General features: G+C 44.4%; 1 protein-coding gene across 1 annotated transcript in view; it reads right to left on the bottom strand.

Moving 5' to 3' along the window:
• svopl (SVOP-like) overlaps window positions 1-13,876 on the bottom strand; it is a 122,548-nt gene extending 108,672 nt beyond the window's left edge. The window contains exon 1 of the mRNA XM_078221212.1: window positions 13,779-13,876. The gene's annotated coding sequence lies outside the window, so the exon portion shown is untranslated. The remainder of the gene's footprint in view (window positions 1-13,778) is intronic.
• Window positions 13,877-17,118: the final 3,242 nt, after the last annotated feature.

Below are 17,118 nucleotides of genomic sequence, written 5' to 3' on the forward strand. Positions count from 1 at the left end.
TGTGCTTTTAAAAAGGGATGTACAAGCAAAAACTGGCTGAGACTGGAAGCTAATCACCTGCTTGAATCCCTATGTGGATTACACTTGACCAACTAATGCAGAGAGAATGGAATGTAATAGGTAAAAAGGTGTCAAGGCCAATTTCAGAGAGACACTACATAGAAGAGATGCAATGCAAAAACTGAACAGTAATATTCTGGAGGAGGCTATTGTCATCTCAGCAGAAACCATCTCCTGAGAGTTATATCACACAATGTAGACATGATGGGAGTTGAAGGAAAGCAGTTTCTGGGTGAAAGACATGGTTGTATTTTTTTCCTTCCAGGAATACACAAGAAAAGCGATTAAAAACCAATTGCAACTCTAGTCTAATGTGTTAGTCTGGTGTTCTGGTTCTACTGTTCTCAATAAGGACACAGTTGAAGAACATCCACAAAACATCCCTGTGCTTGTAGGTTAAAAAAAAAGTCTCTCTCTGATTACTGGAAGTAAGTCACAGGTCAGCAACGTCACAATTAAAATGGGATCAGGATAATACCGTTCAGCTAACCTGCAGAACCGAGAATCTACAAACTGCTCAACTGCCAAAGTCAACGCCACTGGAATCACCCAACCTAACTTCCACAATGTTTCACCACCTACTCTTTACAGACAAGCCAAAAACTGACTCATATCTTTTTTTTAACTTTTATTTCTGGACTCACTTCTCATTTCTAAACTGTGTGTCTATATGTTGCATTTTATTATCTTTTTCATCATATTTTAGTGACTAATAAACTCACTCTTTCTTTAACTCAAAAGAGCCCAGTTAAATTGGCTCCTTTTAAAACACTAACACATTTGGACTAGGAAAAGGAATCCATTAAGGAAGGGATCCTTTTTAAAATTAACCTTTTTGCAAGCAACTGCAGGGGTTGAATCAATAAAGGGGAGCCAGTTCATCATAAACACAACAATATTTTATTCATTGGATGCAGGTTTCACTGGCTAGGCTGGGCCAGAATTTATTGCCCATCCCTAATTGCTCTTGAACTGAGTAGTGATTGAAAAATCAACCACACTGTTGTGGGTCTGGAGTCACATGTAGACCAGACAAGGCAAGGACAGCAGATTTTTTTCTCCCCCCTAATGGACATCAGTGAACCAGATGGGTTTTTATGAAAATTGACAATTGGTCATCATTCGACCGAATTCAAATTTCATCATCTACCGTGCTGGGATTTGAACCTGAAACCCCAGAATATTACCGAGTCTCTGGATTAATAGTCAGCAATAATACTGTTACATCATTGCCTCCCCATTGGGGACATCTCATCAAGAATCATAACAAATTGGTCGTAACAAGTAGAATTTCTTCACTGAGAAGGTGGTGAACCTTTGGAATTCTCTCCCCAGAGAGCTGTGGATGCTCAATCATAGAAACCCTACAGTGCAGAAGGAGGCCATTCGGCCCATCGAGTCTGCACCGACCACAATCCCACCCAGGCCCTACCCCCACATATTTACCCGCTAATCCCTCAAACCTACGCATCTCAGGATGCTAAGGGGCAATTTTTTTTAACCTGGCCAATCAACCTAACCCGCACATCTTTCGACTGTGGGAGGAAACCGGAGCACCCGGAGGAAACCCACGCAGACACGAGGAGAATGTGCAAACTCCACACAGACAGTGACCCAAGCCGGGAATCGAACCCAGGTCCCTGGAGCTGTGAAGCAGCAGTGCTAACCATTGTGCTACCGTGCCGCCCATTGGGTGGAATTTTACCAACACATCCGCCCGAGGTTCATACAATCCTGCCTGAGGCTAACGGAGAATGCATTCTCCAAGCCTCACCCGCCCCCAGAATCGGGAGGCCGTGCCAGTAAAATTCCAGCCGTTGAGTATGTTCATGACTGAGATCGATAGATTTATGGATCTTAAGAACATCAAGGAAAATGGGGAAAGTGCAGGAAAATCAGGCATGATCGCATTGAATGGTGGAATGGGTTTGAATGGCTGAATGGCCTACTCCTGCTCCCATTTCCTATGTTGTGTTCCATCACTTTCCTACCTTGCAATACTTCATTTTTATAGAAATCAACACCTGCCCTCGCCGAAAGTAGTCATCACATCTCTCGTTAACCCTGCTCCCTTCTTTTAGTCACTTAATCCCTCATCCTTCAAAATGCTGGCCCTAAATAAACATTTAACCTGTCCCTCCCCATTGAGATTTCCAGCATTCCATGTGAGAGACGGGCCTGTTTTTGGTTGGGGAGCAGACATCGCCTGGTAACATTAACCAGGTCCAGGGTGGTAAAAACACAGCAAAATTTACAGAAAGATTTGGTTCATTGTCATTGAACCACATTAAAAAGTGCCAGCCCTGATTAATCACACCTTCCAGCTCTTGGTCCATTGCCCTGTAAATTAAAGCTCTTCAGCGCCCATCAAAAAGAGATTGGTCTCCTCAATTAGTTTCAACTACCTAAGGGTGGAGGGGGGATTGGACAAGAATTTTCCTCTCCCGGGGGATGATGGTAATGGAAGGGGAGAGGTAGGGTGGGATGGGAGTGTCCAGCCATGGTGCTCCAGCTAGTATGGGCTTCTTTTTACTGTGCTAATTTCACATGTCTGTATGAGCCAACAGTACCTAAACAAAACTGCTGCACAGGTGCAGAGAGTTTGCTGTATCATGACTGCAGGTTTTCTCTCAACACATAACACTGACAGCTCATTCATCTCAGCAATGAAGTACATCAAGTCTTTCTTACCTCACTCGATTAATACTGGCCCGATTCCAATCAAATACGATAAAAAGACTCACATTCATGTGGTGTCGTATTACACCTCTCAAATTGCTCAATTGCACACTGAAAACTAATTACTTAGAAGGGCACAAGTCGTTGGTGGATAGGCAGACACAGCAGCCATTTCTAATGCCAGTCGACAACAACAACCTGTATTTATATAGCATGTTTTAACATAATAAAACATCTCAAGGTGCTTCACAGGAGCATTATCAAACAAAGTATCACACTGAGCTACTTAAGGAAATATTAGGGCAGATGACCAAAAACTTTGACCAGAATGTTACCACCGTTCATGCGGTGGGATTTTCCCATCCCGCTGCAGTGAACGGAGATTTGGCTGACAGTCAAATTCTCCGACCTCGCTGCAACGGGAGCATGGCATGGACGGCAGGTAAGATCGCGCCCTTGGTTAAAGTGGTAGTTTTTTTAAAAAATCATTTTATGGGTACTGCGCATCGCTGGCTAGGCCAGCATTTATTGCCATCCCTAGTTGCCCTTGAGAAAGGAACGAGTGGTTTAAGAAGATGGCTTGCAGTCAGAAGGTGGTAGGGGTTGTCTTTGCATCCCAGGTTGATCCTGGAGTAGTGAGCAGTTTTAGCAGCCAAGAGCAGGGTTGAATAATGCATCAGGAGGTCCAGCCAGACCTGGTGACTAGCTAAACCAATTGTCTACATTATCTGTTTAAATCTACATCCCTTCTAATTACAGGAGCAGGGATGTTTTCCATTGGATTACATAGGCTATACAGCATAGTAACAAGAATATTGAGCCAACCAATCAATGCAAGTGTTTATGCTCCACTCAAGCCTCCTTCCGTCTTTCCTCATCTAAACCAACCATCATAACCCTTTCCTCCCTTTTCCCTCATATGTTTGTCTAGTTTCTCCTTAAAAGCCTCTAGAGATATCTATTTATTTGCCTCAACAATCCCCTCTGGTAGAGTTCCACATTTAAAAAAAATTCAATCATGGGACATGGGGGTCGCTGGCTGGTCAGCATTTATTGCCCATCCCTGGTTGGCTGAGGACAGTTGAGAGTCAACCACATTGCTATGGCTTTGGAGTCACTTGTAGGCCAAACCGGGTAAGGATGCAGATTTCCTTCCCTAAAGGGCATTATTGAACCAGATGGACTTTTCCAACAATCGACAATGGTTTCATAGTCATCAGTAGATTCTTAATTCCAGATATTTTTTATTGAACTCGAATTCCACCAGCTGCCATGGAGGGATTCAAACCCAGGTTTGCTGAACATTAGCCGAGTTCATAAATTAATAGCAATAACACCACTAGTCTATTGCCTTCCCAAATTCTCATTCTCACCACTCTTTGGGTAAAGACGTTTCTTCTGAACTCCCTACCGTGACTAATCTGATTTTGGTAGCCTCTTGCTATGCTCTTCACTCTTCCTGGGTTCACTCCATCATAACCTTTCATTATTTTAAAGATCTCTATCAGGTCTTCATTTTTTCCAGGAGATAGGAAACTCATTCTATGTCTGTTGATCCTTTCCTGATATGTATCCTCAGCATTTTTGGTATCATTCTTGTAAATCATCACTGTGTCCTCTCCAGTACCTCTATCTTTTTGTAATACAGTGAGCAGCACTGTACTCTCATGCAGCCTAATTAAGATCTGATACGGATTTAGCATGACTTCCCCTCTTTTTAGTTCTAACCTTCTAAAACGAAACCTCCCCTATGTTTGGTTTGCTTTTTTGTGCCCTTGTTAACCTGTGGTGCAACTTTTAGTAATTGATGTGTTCGTACTCTGAGATCCCTCTGTTCCTCGATCCCACCTGGAATTACACCTTTTAAATAATAAGTGTCCTCTCCCCTGCCGAAATGTACTAACTGTTCAGCAAAAATGTCTTCCTGTAATTTGTTGCAACCCTCCTCAGAATCGACTATTCCTCCCACCTCCACAAAACATCATTCATCACAGAGGAGGCAATGGCCTAGTGGTATTATCACTAGACTATAAATCCAGAAACTTAGCTAATGTTCTGGGAACCCTGGTTTGAATCCTGCCACGGCAGGTGGAACTTGAATTCGATTAAAAAATATCTGGAATTAAGAATCTACTGATGACCATGAAACCATTGTTGATTGTCGGAAAAACTCCTCTGGTTCACTAATGTCCTTTAGGGAAGGAAATCTACCATCCTTACCTGGTCTGGCCTACCTACAGAACACAGTAAGAAGTCTCACAACACCAGGTTAAAGTCCAACAGGTTTATTTGGCAGCAAATACCATAAGCTTTCGGAGCATTGCTCCTTCGTCAGATGGAGTGGAAATGTGCTCTCAAACAGTGCCCAGAGACACAAAATCAAGTTACAGAATACTGATTAGAATGCGAATCCCTAAAGCCAGCCAGGTCTTAAAGGTACAGACAATGTGAGTGGAGGGAGCATTAAACACAGGTTAAAGAGATGTTTATTGTCTCCAGACAGAACAGCTAGTGAGATTCTGCAAGCCCAGGAGGCAAGCTGTGGGGGTTACTGATAATGTGACATTAATCCAACATCCCGGTTTAGGCCGTCCTCATGTGTGCGGAACTTGGCTATCAGTTTCTGCTCAGCGACTCTGCGCTGTCATGTGTCATGAAGGCCGCCTTGGAGAACACTTACCTGAAGATCCACGGCTGAATGCCCGTGACTGCTGAAGTGCTCTCCCACAGGAAGAGAACAGTCTTGCCTGGTGATTGTCTACCTACAGAACCACAGTAACATGGTTGACTCTCAACAGCCCTCTGACATGGCTTAGCAAGCCACTCAGTTTCAACGGCAACTAGAGATAGCCAGTGCTGCCCATGTCCCACAACTGAATAAAAAAAACTTCTGCCTCTCGGAGTAACTATCCTTTACTCCCAATCCCTGCTCTGTTTTGAAGCCAGCTAGCAATCCTTTCCATTGCTACGCCACATTCTTTTGGGAAATCTTGTTGAAGGCCTTTTGAAAATGCCTACTCTCTGTACCTCCTCAAAAATAATTAATAATACTGGGCCAACAAGATATTCCTTTTTGAAATCCACGGTGACCATTTATTATTCTGATTTCTAGATATTCATTTATAAGGGTTCAGATAGTTTTTCCTATCAGTGATGTGAAGTTGACTGGTCATGTTGTGGGCCATGTCAGTGGGAATGATGAGGCAGAGAGTAAGTGCAGGATAAGGATGTGGGTAGTAAGCCTGCACATAGCACTTCCAACGTTGCCAGCTCCGTTTGGGGGGGATGGGAATTTTAGATCCCCTGCTACTTTTATGGAGTTAGGCCAGCTTTTGCAGGAGAAGTGGCTCATGGTTCCTCAGAGGAATTGTCTACTGTGAGTGAGCCCTAATCTGGAATTGGGAACCAAAAAAACCCAAGGCATTCAAGCGTTTACTGTGGAAAATATTACCTGTTTAATCTTATTGGCTGGAGTTTTATCGCCCCGCCTGCCACAGCAATAGTAGCGGGTGTGGGACAGGCAATGGGAAGGTCTGTTGACCTCGGGCGGGATGTTACGGTTTTGGGATGAGCAAGGCTATAAAATCCCACCCATCATAATCTGTCAACTCAAATATTGAAAGTCCCATTGAGGAAACCTTCAATCTACTTCACAGCTCTTGATCTTGTCGAGAAACCTCTGAGGAAGATGCAAGGAGGCTTCAAGGGAATCCGGACAGGCTAGGTGAATGAGCAACAACAGCATGTCAGATGGAATATAATGTGAATAGGTGTGAAGTTATCTACTTTGGCAGGAAAAACAGAAATGCTGAGTATTTTATAACTGGCAAGAGGCTGGGAAGCATTGATGCCCAAAGGGACCAGGGTTTCCTTGTTCACAAGTCACCAAAAGCTAACATGCAGATGAGCAAGTAATTAGGAAATCAAATGGTATGTTGGCCTTCATCACAATGGATTTGAGTACATGAATAAAGATGTGCTGGTGCAATTACAGTAAGTAGTCTCACAACACCAGGTTAAAGTCCAACAGTTTATTTGGCAGCACAAGCTTTCGGAGCCAAGGAGCAATGCTCCGAAAGCTCGTGCTACCAAATAAACCTGTTGGACTTTAACCTGGTGTTGTGAGACTACTTACTGTGCCTACCCCAGTCCAACGCCGGCAACTCCACATCTGGTGCAATTATACAGAGCCGTAGGGGGATCTCACCTGGAGTATCGTGTACAGTTTTGTCTCCTTATCTAAAGAAGGATATTCTAGCGGTAGTGCAACAGATGCTCACCACACTGATCGCTAGGATGCCGGGATTGTCTTAAGAGGAAAGATTGAGGAAACTGGGCCTGTATTCTCTAGAATTTCAAACAATGAAAGATGATCTCATTGAAACTTACAAAATTCATACAGGGTGGATGTAATTAGGATGTTTGCCTTGACTGGTGAATTCAGAACCCAGGCCACAGCTCAGAACAAAGGGACTTAGGGGTACTTGTGCACAAAACGCAGAAAGCTAGCACACAGGTAATCAGGAAGGCTAATGCAATGTTGGGGGTTGGAGTACAAGAATAGGGAAGTCTTGCTGCAACTGTACAAGGTACTAGTGAGACCACATCTGGAGTACAGTGAGCAGTTTTGGTCCCCTTATTTAAGAAAATATACTCCTTCATTGGAGGCAGTCAGGGAAAATTCACCAGGATGATCCTTGGTACGGAGAGATTGTCTTATGAGGAAAGGTTCAACAAGTTGGGACCCAACTCATTGGAATTTAGAAGAATGAGAGGTGATCACATTGAAACATATACGCCAGAACTCTACCACTTCGTCCGCCATGGAATCGGAGCAGACGAGGGTCCGACAACGGAAATCTCCGTTAACTTCTGGCGGGAATTTCCAGTCTCGCCTGAGCGAGGCTGTAAAATCCTGCCCATAAGATTCTTAAGGAGCTTGACAGTGTAAATGCTGAGAGGATGTTTCCCCTCATGGGAGAGTCTAGGACCAGAAGGCATAGTCTCAGAATAAAGGGATGCTAATTTAAGACTGAGATAAGGAGGAATTTCTTCTCTCAGAGGATGGTGAATCTTTGGAATACTGTATCACAGAAGACTTTAGAAGCTCAATCACTGAGCATGTTAAAGACAGAAATCAATACATTTCTGGATACTAATAATGTCAAGGGATATGGAGTTAGTGTGGGAAAGTGGCATAGGAGTAGTTGAACAGACACGATCCAATGGTGGAGCTGGGTCAAATGGCCTACTCCTGTTCCTAACTTTATCATTAATGGAAATCAGCCCAAAATGAAAGTAGGATTTGGGGAGTGTGGATGGAGAGAGTGATACGAAGAAACAATCAGAGTTGAACTAATCTGTGATTGATGCGATAGAAGTAGAGAGGTTGCAAGCGATAGTAGGATCAATGGAGTGACTGTGAGAAATTGGAGGCAGGGAGGGAGTGAGAAATTTATGCAGAAGAGAAATTAAAGACAGTTAAGAGGTCAGTGAACTAAGAGAATGATGAGTTGAGATGGAGATTTAAATCATTGAGGATGAGAAATGATTCAGTGATATCTTTAGTGCTTTCCTCTACACTATGTAGAACATTTTTATGGAACTGGAGTAGAAAACGAGGATTTTAAATGAGACTGGAGAGGAATCAAGATGTGATTTGGCAACAATCATAGTACCACCATGATGGTTTTGGCAGGGAAATTGTAGAACGTACAGGCATAAGGTGCAGCACCACTTAGAACATCCCTCAGCTAGATTTCCATCAAGGTGATAATGCCAATGCAATCATCCCCAATGAGCTCAGTGATCAAGGGCCTAGTTCACAAGTGAAAGGACATTCTGGAGGGAGATGTGGAGCAGGACCAGTGAGAGCTGGGCCTCAGGCAGACGCTGGAGTATCAGAACTTGGAACGGTGAGGCGGACGTAGAGGAGATTGGCTGGATCAGCCCCCAATGGAGCATGCTAGATGGGAAGGTCACCAGAGAACAGAATGGGCAGTTGTAGTTGCTGCTCATGAGGGTTGCAGCAATGGGGGATGTCAAGAAAGGCACAGAGGGAAGTAGTGGGCTTAGCCAAGAGCAAGTCAAGCCTGGGACAGTGACAGGAGAGTATGAAGGTGAAGGAATGCTGAAGGCTCGGGATAGGGATATGGGAGGGCATATTCCAAGAAGGAAGAAATGAAAAGAGGGATAATGGGGGGGGGGGGGCGACTAGGAGAGTTTGCCAAGCCTGGAATGGAGCCAAAATGTACACATGAACAGGCAGAGGGAAAAATGGATCTCATAGGCCTGGTTTATACAGGGTACTTAGAATATACAAATGGTATATTCAGTATTAAATGGAAAGTCAAGAGGATTAAATAGGAGGCAATGCCAAGTTAAAGGCTGAGGTCCACTGGTGGGATAAAGTTGAGGTAAATAAAGGGAATCAGTATGGATCTTTGACAAACGCTTATTCCGATGTGACAGGTGTAAAATCCAGAACCTATTTGAAGCATATCCAAGGACTTATTTGTGGACGTGTTTCTGTGGGAGCATAGATCCAGGAAGTTTCATAGGATCAGTTCCAGGCTGAAAAAGAAACAGTGACGTGTATGGAGTTCATCATAAGATTCAGAAGCAGTGAAGAAATTTACTTTATTTAAGGAGAGTGAATGTCTGGGCAGGAACCACATCTTAGCGGAAGCTGAAAAACCAGTGGGACCACTAGGTAAGGCAATGGCTTGGGGGGGGGGGGGGGGGGGGGGGGGGGGGGCGGAGAGAAAGGGGCAGTGGCTCGGGGGGTAGGAGGGGAGAGAAGGGGCAGGGGCAGATGTGGGGAACAGTCCAGTATGATGATGATGAAGGTTTAAAGAACAGAGTAGTAGATCAGAGACTCAGTAACTGGATCTGATCTAAGAGTGCAGGGCAGAAGTAGAGTCTTAATGCCCAGAGAAGTCCAGGAATTGGGCAAAGAAACAATATAACTGATGAAAGCAGAGATCAGACATGGCAGTGGGCTGGATACTGGCAGTTTAAACCAGCAATTAACTTATACCAACTACATCCATTATTAGGAGCCAGGGCACGTGTCTAGGGGAAGAGACGAGGTTGGGAGTGAAAAATGGTTCTAAAACATAAAATGCTGGATACACTCAGCAGGTCTGGCAGCATCTGTGAGAGAAACACAATTAACGTTGCGAATCCATATGACCTTCTACAGGATCATATGGTCTCAGAACATTAGCTGCATTTCTCTCTCCACTCAGACCTGCTGAGTTTTTCCCCAGCATTTTCTGTTTTTATTTCAGATTTCCAGCATCTGCAGTATTTTGCTTTTATAAGGATGGTTCTAGATGGCCGAAGATAAGTGCACAGTTACAAGCTTCCTAGACCACCCAGAGATCACCCTCGCACATATACTACAACAAAGTACCTGGGGAGATGATGCCACAGTGATAATCTCACTGGTCTAATAATCCAGAGGCCCAGGCTAATGCCCTGGGGACATGGGTTCAAATCCCACCAAAACAGCTATGGAATTTAAACAAAAAAAAATAAAGCTGGTTTCAATCATCGATTGATTCATGGTTCACTAATGTCCTTTAGGGAAGGAAATCTGACATCCTTACCTGGACTGGCCTACATGTGACTCCAGACCCACAGCAAGGTGTTTGACTCAACTGCCCCAGCAAGCCACTCAGCGTAAGGGCAATTAGGCAAGGCCAACACATACCAGTCTTGCCAGTGACACCCACAACTCAAAGAATAAAAGAAAGTTAATAATGAATTGAACTATTTTGAGAGATGTCGTTACCTACCCCTCTCCGAGTCATATCACTGGAGTTAAAATTTTCATTTGAACTGTCATCCCAACAAATAAATCACTCGAGTTTCACTTACACAGGTTTATAACATTATTGAACCACTGAATTGTATTACTCCCTTGTAAGCTATCCACATTTACCCTGTTCACATGCTTATAGGGGTCGGGCTGTTAATTAATATTCATTATATAGTGCACTGACTCAACAGTTACCATAGCTACACTTGCTCACACCCTACTTCCTTTAAGGATTCCATTCCATTCTCCCAGTTTTCCCTGTCATATCTGTTCTAATGATACAATCTTCCACAGGAATGCTTCTGATACGTTTTCCTTTTTCCTCAACCAAGGATTCGCCCCCCTCCACCACCCCCTCCCATCCCCTGGTTAACAGAGGCCTCAACTGCATCCGATCGGTTTCCTGCACTCTGTCCTCACCCCTTCCCCTCATGGCCAGACCTACGATAGGGTCCCTCTTGCCCTCATCTTCAATCCCATCAGCCTCCACATTCAACAGAGTATTGTCCACCATTCCCGCCAGCTCCCACGGGATGCCACCACCAAACACATGTTCCTTCCCCTTGTCAGCATTCTGAAAGGGCTGTTCCCCCTCCAACACCCAGCTCCACTCTGCGATCATCCCCAGCTCCTCATTCCCTTCCCATGCAATCACAGGAGATGTTACACCTGCTCCTTTACCTCCTCACCGTCCAATGCCCCAAACATTCATTCCAGGTGAAGCAGCAACTTACTTGCAATTCTTTTAGTTTAGTCAACTGTATTTGCTGCTCACAATACAGTCTCCTCCACACTGGGGGGAACGAAACAGACTACGTGACTGCTTTATGGAATACCTCCGCTCAATTCACAAGCATGACCCTGAGCTTCCAATGGTTTGTCAGTTTAATTCTCCACCTTACTCTCACACTGACATCTCTGTCCTTGGCCTACTGCAATGCCGTAATGAAGTTCAACGCAAGCTGGAGGAACAGCACCTTATCTTTTCAATAGCCACTCGACAGCTTTCTGGAATCAACATTGAGTTGAAAAACCTTTGTGGCCAAATGGGCCACCTAAGATGGCGATTTACAAAGCATGCTGGGATAATTGGCCAAGTACAGAAACAGACAGGTTGCAGCCTTAAATGACAGAGAGAAACAGGCTGCAGCTCCAGACTACAGAATGCACAGGACATAGGCCATCTCAAAGACAATGGACACTTTCTGGTCAGAGTTGTTTACCAGGGGTGCCTTAACCCATTACTTGGGAGGGAGATATGTGACCAACTGCCTCCAATACCTACAGACATGGCCAGAGATCGGTGTGGCAGCACCTGATTGGACTCTATCGATCAAGGTGATCAAACCCTGATCGATTGATTGGCAATAAACAAGAGACCGCCCAAAAGAGCACGGAACCAATGAGGGATAAAAGATGTTGCACAACAGAAGGAACGCTCCCTCTCTCTCACACAAATGACACGACCGTGAGGACGAGGAAGAGGCAGGAACAGAACAACAGAGACCACCACCAGCAACTGCCACCATACCAACGACAGAAGGAAGACTAGAGCCAGATTATCAGACCAGACCGAAGGACCAGATTACATCAAGGACGACAGAGACCAACTCGCGAATAAAGGCCAATATCTGCCTGGGAACTCGCCAGTCACCCAAAAGTTAAGTCAAGGTCTAGTATTGAACTTGAATTTTAGTATTCTGCAAATAACTTTATATTGATTGTGTGGTTGATTAACATTGTGTGTATTAACAAGTCGACTCGCAGTTCTTTGTCCATTGTATAAGGGTTAAAACACAATATACGGCAGGCACAACACCTCACACTGACATCTCTGTCCTTGCCCTACTGCAATGTCTTAATGAAGTTCAACGCAAGCTGGAGGAACAGCATCTTATCTTTTCAATGGAATCAACGTTGAGTTCAAAAACTTCAGACCATACGCTCTGTCGCCCATTTTGATTGTTTTTTTTCAAACAAGTCCCAATCCCAATGTTATTTTTCATGATTTTTGCTTGTGGACACGGCTGTTCATTATTCTGCCATCTACACCCCCTCTAGCCAAATCTTTTGCCTCTTTTCTAGAGTCATTACCACTCTTTGCCTGGTGAACCATGAAATATTGTCATATAATCAATCGCTCCTACATCTACCCAATCACAGACCTTCCCTTGCGTTCTTCCTCCCCCTTCTGGCCTATTAACTCCGGCCAGGATTTTCAATTCCCCCCCCCCCAGCAGGGGGAATTGTTGCAGATGGGATGGAAAATTTGACGGGCCAGCCATAGGTCTGTCAGCTTGACAGTTTAAAGTTTATTTATTAGTGTCACAGTAGGCTTACATTAACAATGTAATGAAGTTACCATGAAAATCCCCTAGTCGCCACGCTCCCTATTCGGGTTTCACTGAGGGAGCATTTAGCATGGCCAATCCACCTAACCAGCAAGTCTTTCGGACTGTGGGAGGAAACTGGAGCATCCGGAGGAAACTCGTGCAGACATGGGGAGAATGTGCAGACTCCGCACAGACGGTGACTCAAGCCGGGAATCGAACCAGGGTCCCTGACGCTGAGGCAGCTGTGCTAACCGCCATGCCATGCAGATAGGAATTTTCCAGTTCTCCCCCCCCCCAGCCCAGTGAAATTCCCCAAGAGGGAAACACCCCGTACTCTATGAAATCTCAATTTCATCCGAAATCCACAAGTCTAAAGCAGGCGTCATATAATGGCAGAGGCTGAAGATAGGCAGATCCAAAATAACAACAGGACTTTCGCAAATCACAAACAGGAATTTCCCAAATCCCAGACTTAGACCCGGCCCACACAATCACTCACCTGACAGATTCAGGCTTTGTCAATCAGGACTGTTCACCTTATCTATCAATCCAGTACAACATGTTTTTATTTCCCCAGGGCAGGGTAACTCTTGAACTAGCACAGTCTGCTAGATGAGATTGTGTGCAAACTCAGCCAAGCTCCACCTGCAGAGCATTTTTTTTGGAGAGGAAGTACGTGGTACCATAAATATATTTCCTCTCTGCAAAGATTTCGCTCCAGTTATTTGCTTACTCCCAATCCCTCAACAACACATTTGAAAAACTCCTTTTCTTTTCCCCTCTCCTCCTGTATTAATAGTCACTCCTCATCCTCCTTCCACCACACACATCCTCTAACAACAAGGCCACATTCTACTTATAAAGGCATTTCTCAAACCCACCTTCTGATCATTTCGTTGCGGCAAAACCTCGATTTTGTTCCTTCAAACAGGAGAAAAAGGAACTTGCTGGCAGGTGAGTTCTCATTGGTTACGTAATCATCGTCAGATTCATTTACTCTTCCCTCATCAGGTGCACACAACTGGTAAACAGGTTAAACCAGTCAAACAGGTGCAACCTCCACCTCCCAACTTCTTAAAGGGGCCACACCACAAACTTAGCTCCACTGAAATAATAACTAGCAGAGCAGTGAAGACTCATTTTTATTGAGATTCAAATTTAATTCACTACTCTTTCAATTTAATGCCTGGGAGGTTGGGTGCGGTGGGATGCGGGCTTGCTAAATAATCACAGCCGCCTAAATGAGTTCATAGTCCCTAGAATTATGGCCCAATGTTTAAAAGGCATGTTTATTAGTATTACTGAAGCTTTACAATGCCAAAATATGATTTGTGCCTGAATTGGGGCCTCCACACCACACCACCCACAATTCAAATGGCCTGTGCATATCATGTGACTGATTACACTGATTAATTTATACCCATTAATTCAATCCACTAGATGGAAGTATAGAATCTTACAAGACACACACACACACAGGCCATTTGGCCCATTGTTCTATGTCAGTTCCTAAAAATGCTACTTATGTGGCTGTTTACAAGTGACGTTCTGTGAAATTGTGACAAAGGCACACTCCCTCTCATCCTTCTTGACATGTCTGCAGTTTTTGACATGGTGACCACACCACCCTCCCTTGTCACCTCCCCACTGTCATACAGCTCAGCAGGAATGCACTCGCCTGGTTGCATTCTTATCAAAGCCAGAGAATCACCATCAGTGGCTTCTCTTCCTGCTGCCACAGCTGTCATTTCTAGTGTCCCCCAAGAGTCGACCCTTCTTCCCTTCCTATTTCTCTTTTACATGCTGCCCTTTACGACATCATCCTTTACCCTTATGACCACAGCTCTCATCTCGCCAACCCTCTCTTGACTCCTCCACTTGTCTCCAAACTATCAGGCTGCTGATCTGCCATCCAGTGCTGGACGAGCAGAGATTTCCTCCAATTAAGTGTTGGGAAGACTGAATTCAGTCTTCAGTCCTTCCACAAATTCCCCTCCCTCGACACCAATTCCAATACTCTCCCCGGCAAATGTCCGAGGCTGAACCAGACCTTGAGACAAGGGCAGTATGGTGGCACAATGGTTAGCACTGCTGCCTCACAGCTCCAGGGACCTGGGTTTGGATCTTGACTTGGGTCACTGTCTCTGCGGCATTTTTGCACATTCTCCCCGAGTCTGCATGGGTTTCCTCCTACAGTCCAAAGATGTGTGGGATAGGTTGATTGGCTATGCTAAATTGCTCCTAGTGCCCTAGGATGTGTAGATTAGAGGGATCAGCAGGGTAAATATATGGGTACATGGGGATAAGGCCTGGGTGGGATTGTTGTCCGTTCACACTCAATGGGTCAAATGGCCTCTTCTGCACTTACTAGGGTTTCTATGGTTTCCAACCATGTACCACAAATAAGACTACCTATTTCTACTTCTATAACTTTCTGCCTTTCTCCTCTGCCTCAGCTCCTTTGCTGTTGAAACCCACCCCCATGCGGTTGTTACCCCTATACTTGTATAACTTTCTGCCTTTCTCCTCTGCCTCAGCTCCTTTGCTGTTGAAACCCACCCCCATGCGGTTGTTACCCCTATACTTGTATATTCTACTCTCTGTAAACTTTAGGTTAGCTAAAACTCTACTGCCCATGTCACAAACAGTGCCTGGACTCAGAACTCTGGGTCCCACAGGTCCATGTGCCATGTTTGTGCTCCCATGGGTGCCCTCCAGATCTTAACCCACCAGAATTTCCAGGATCAGTCTTGTTTAGATGCCCAAGCCTGAGAGTGAGGATTGAAACCCCATCCTTCTAGATCAGAATTGAGGAAGCTATCCCTAAGAAATTGACTAATTCCCTTCTTATCATCCTGGTGGCCACATGACAATGGAGTTGTTGACTAATTGTAGCGATTAATCTACACCGATCAATTTACAACTGTCTGCTAGGAGTTGAGGTAAAGCTCAAAGGAGCTTTAGGAATTCTGTGGCAAATAACCCACCTTCTGACGCCTCCAAAGTCTGTCCATCATCCAAAAGACACAAGTCAGGAATGTGATGGAGTACTCTCCACTTGCCTGGATGAGTGCAGCTCCAACAACACTCAAGCTCGACACCATCCAGGATAAAGCAGCCAACTTGATTGCTACCCCTTCTACAAATATTCACTCCCTCCTCCATCGACACAGAGTTTTAGCATTGCGTACCATCTACAAGGTGTACTTCAGCAGCTCACCAAGGTTCCTTAGGCAGCACCTTCCAAAGCCAGGACCACTACCATCTAGAAGGACAAGCGCAGCAGATACCAAAGTCAAAGCTTTGACAAAGGGTCATCTGGACTCGAAACGTCAGCTCTTTTCTCTCCTTACAGATGCTGCCAGACCTGCTGAGATTTTCCAGCGTTTCCTCTTTTGGGGTCAATATTAAAACCACTGCTCTTCTCAATATATAGTAATGACCAGGTGTACCAGGCATAATTTCAAAGTTTAGGGAAAACACAAAACTGGAAAATGTCGCAGACAAATGATGAGATTAGCAACAGACTTCTGGATAACATAGATTTGTTAAATGGACATAATATGGCAGGTCAAATATAAGAGAAGTGCAAAGAGATATATTTAAATTCGAAGAATGAGGAAACGCAATAGGAGCTATGATATTAAAATGGGTGCACAAACCTAGGGGTGTCTTTAAAGACAAATTGAGAATACTGTTAACAGCACAGTTACAGGGGAGGCGATGGCCTAGTGGTATTATCGCTAGACTGTTAATTTAGAAACTCAGCTAATGTTCTGGGGACGGGGATTCGAATCCTGCCACAGCAGATGGTGGAATTTGAATTCACTAAAAAAAAAGTCTGGAATTAAGAATCTACTGATGGCCACGAAATCATTGTCGATTGTCAGAAAAACCCATCTGGTTCACTAATGTCCTTTAGGGAAGGAAATCTGCCATCCTTACCCGGTCTGGCCAACATGCGACTCGAGAGCCACAGCAATGTGGTTAACTCTTAAATGCTCTCTGAACAAGGGCAACAAGGGATGGGCAACGAATGCTGGCCAACCAGCATCGCCCATGTCCCACGAATGAATAATAAAAAAAGCATATTTGACTTTATTAATAGAGGAATAGATTTAAAAACCAAGATAATGCTGCTCAATCTTTATGAAACACTGGTTGGGCTTCAGGTTTTTTTTGTTCAATTCTACGTATTACACTGAGGATTTTTTTAAAAAT

The sequence above is a fragment of the Mustelus asterias genome, chromosome 9 (assembly GCF_964213995.1).
Source record: "Mustelus asterias chromosome 9, sMusAst1.hap1.1, whole genome shotgun sequence".
Lineage (NCBI taxonomy): Eukaryota > Metazoa > Chordata > Chondrichthyes > Carcharhiniformes > Triakidae > Mustelus > Mustelus asterias.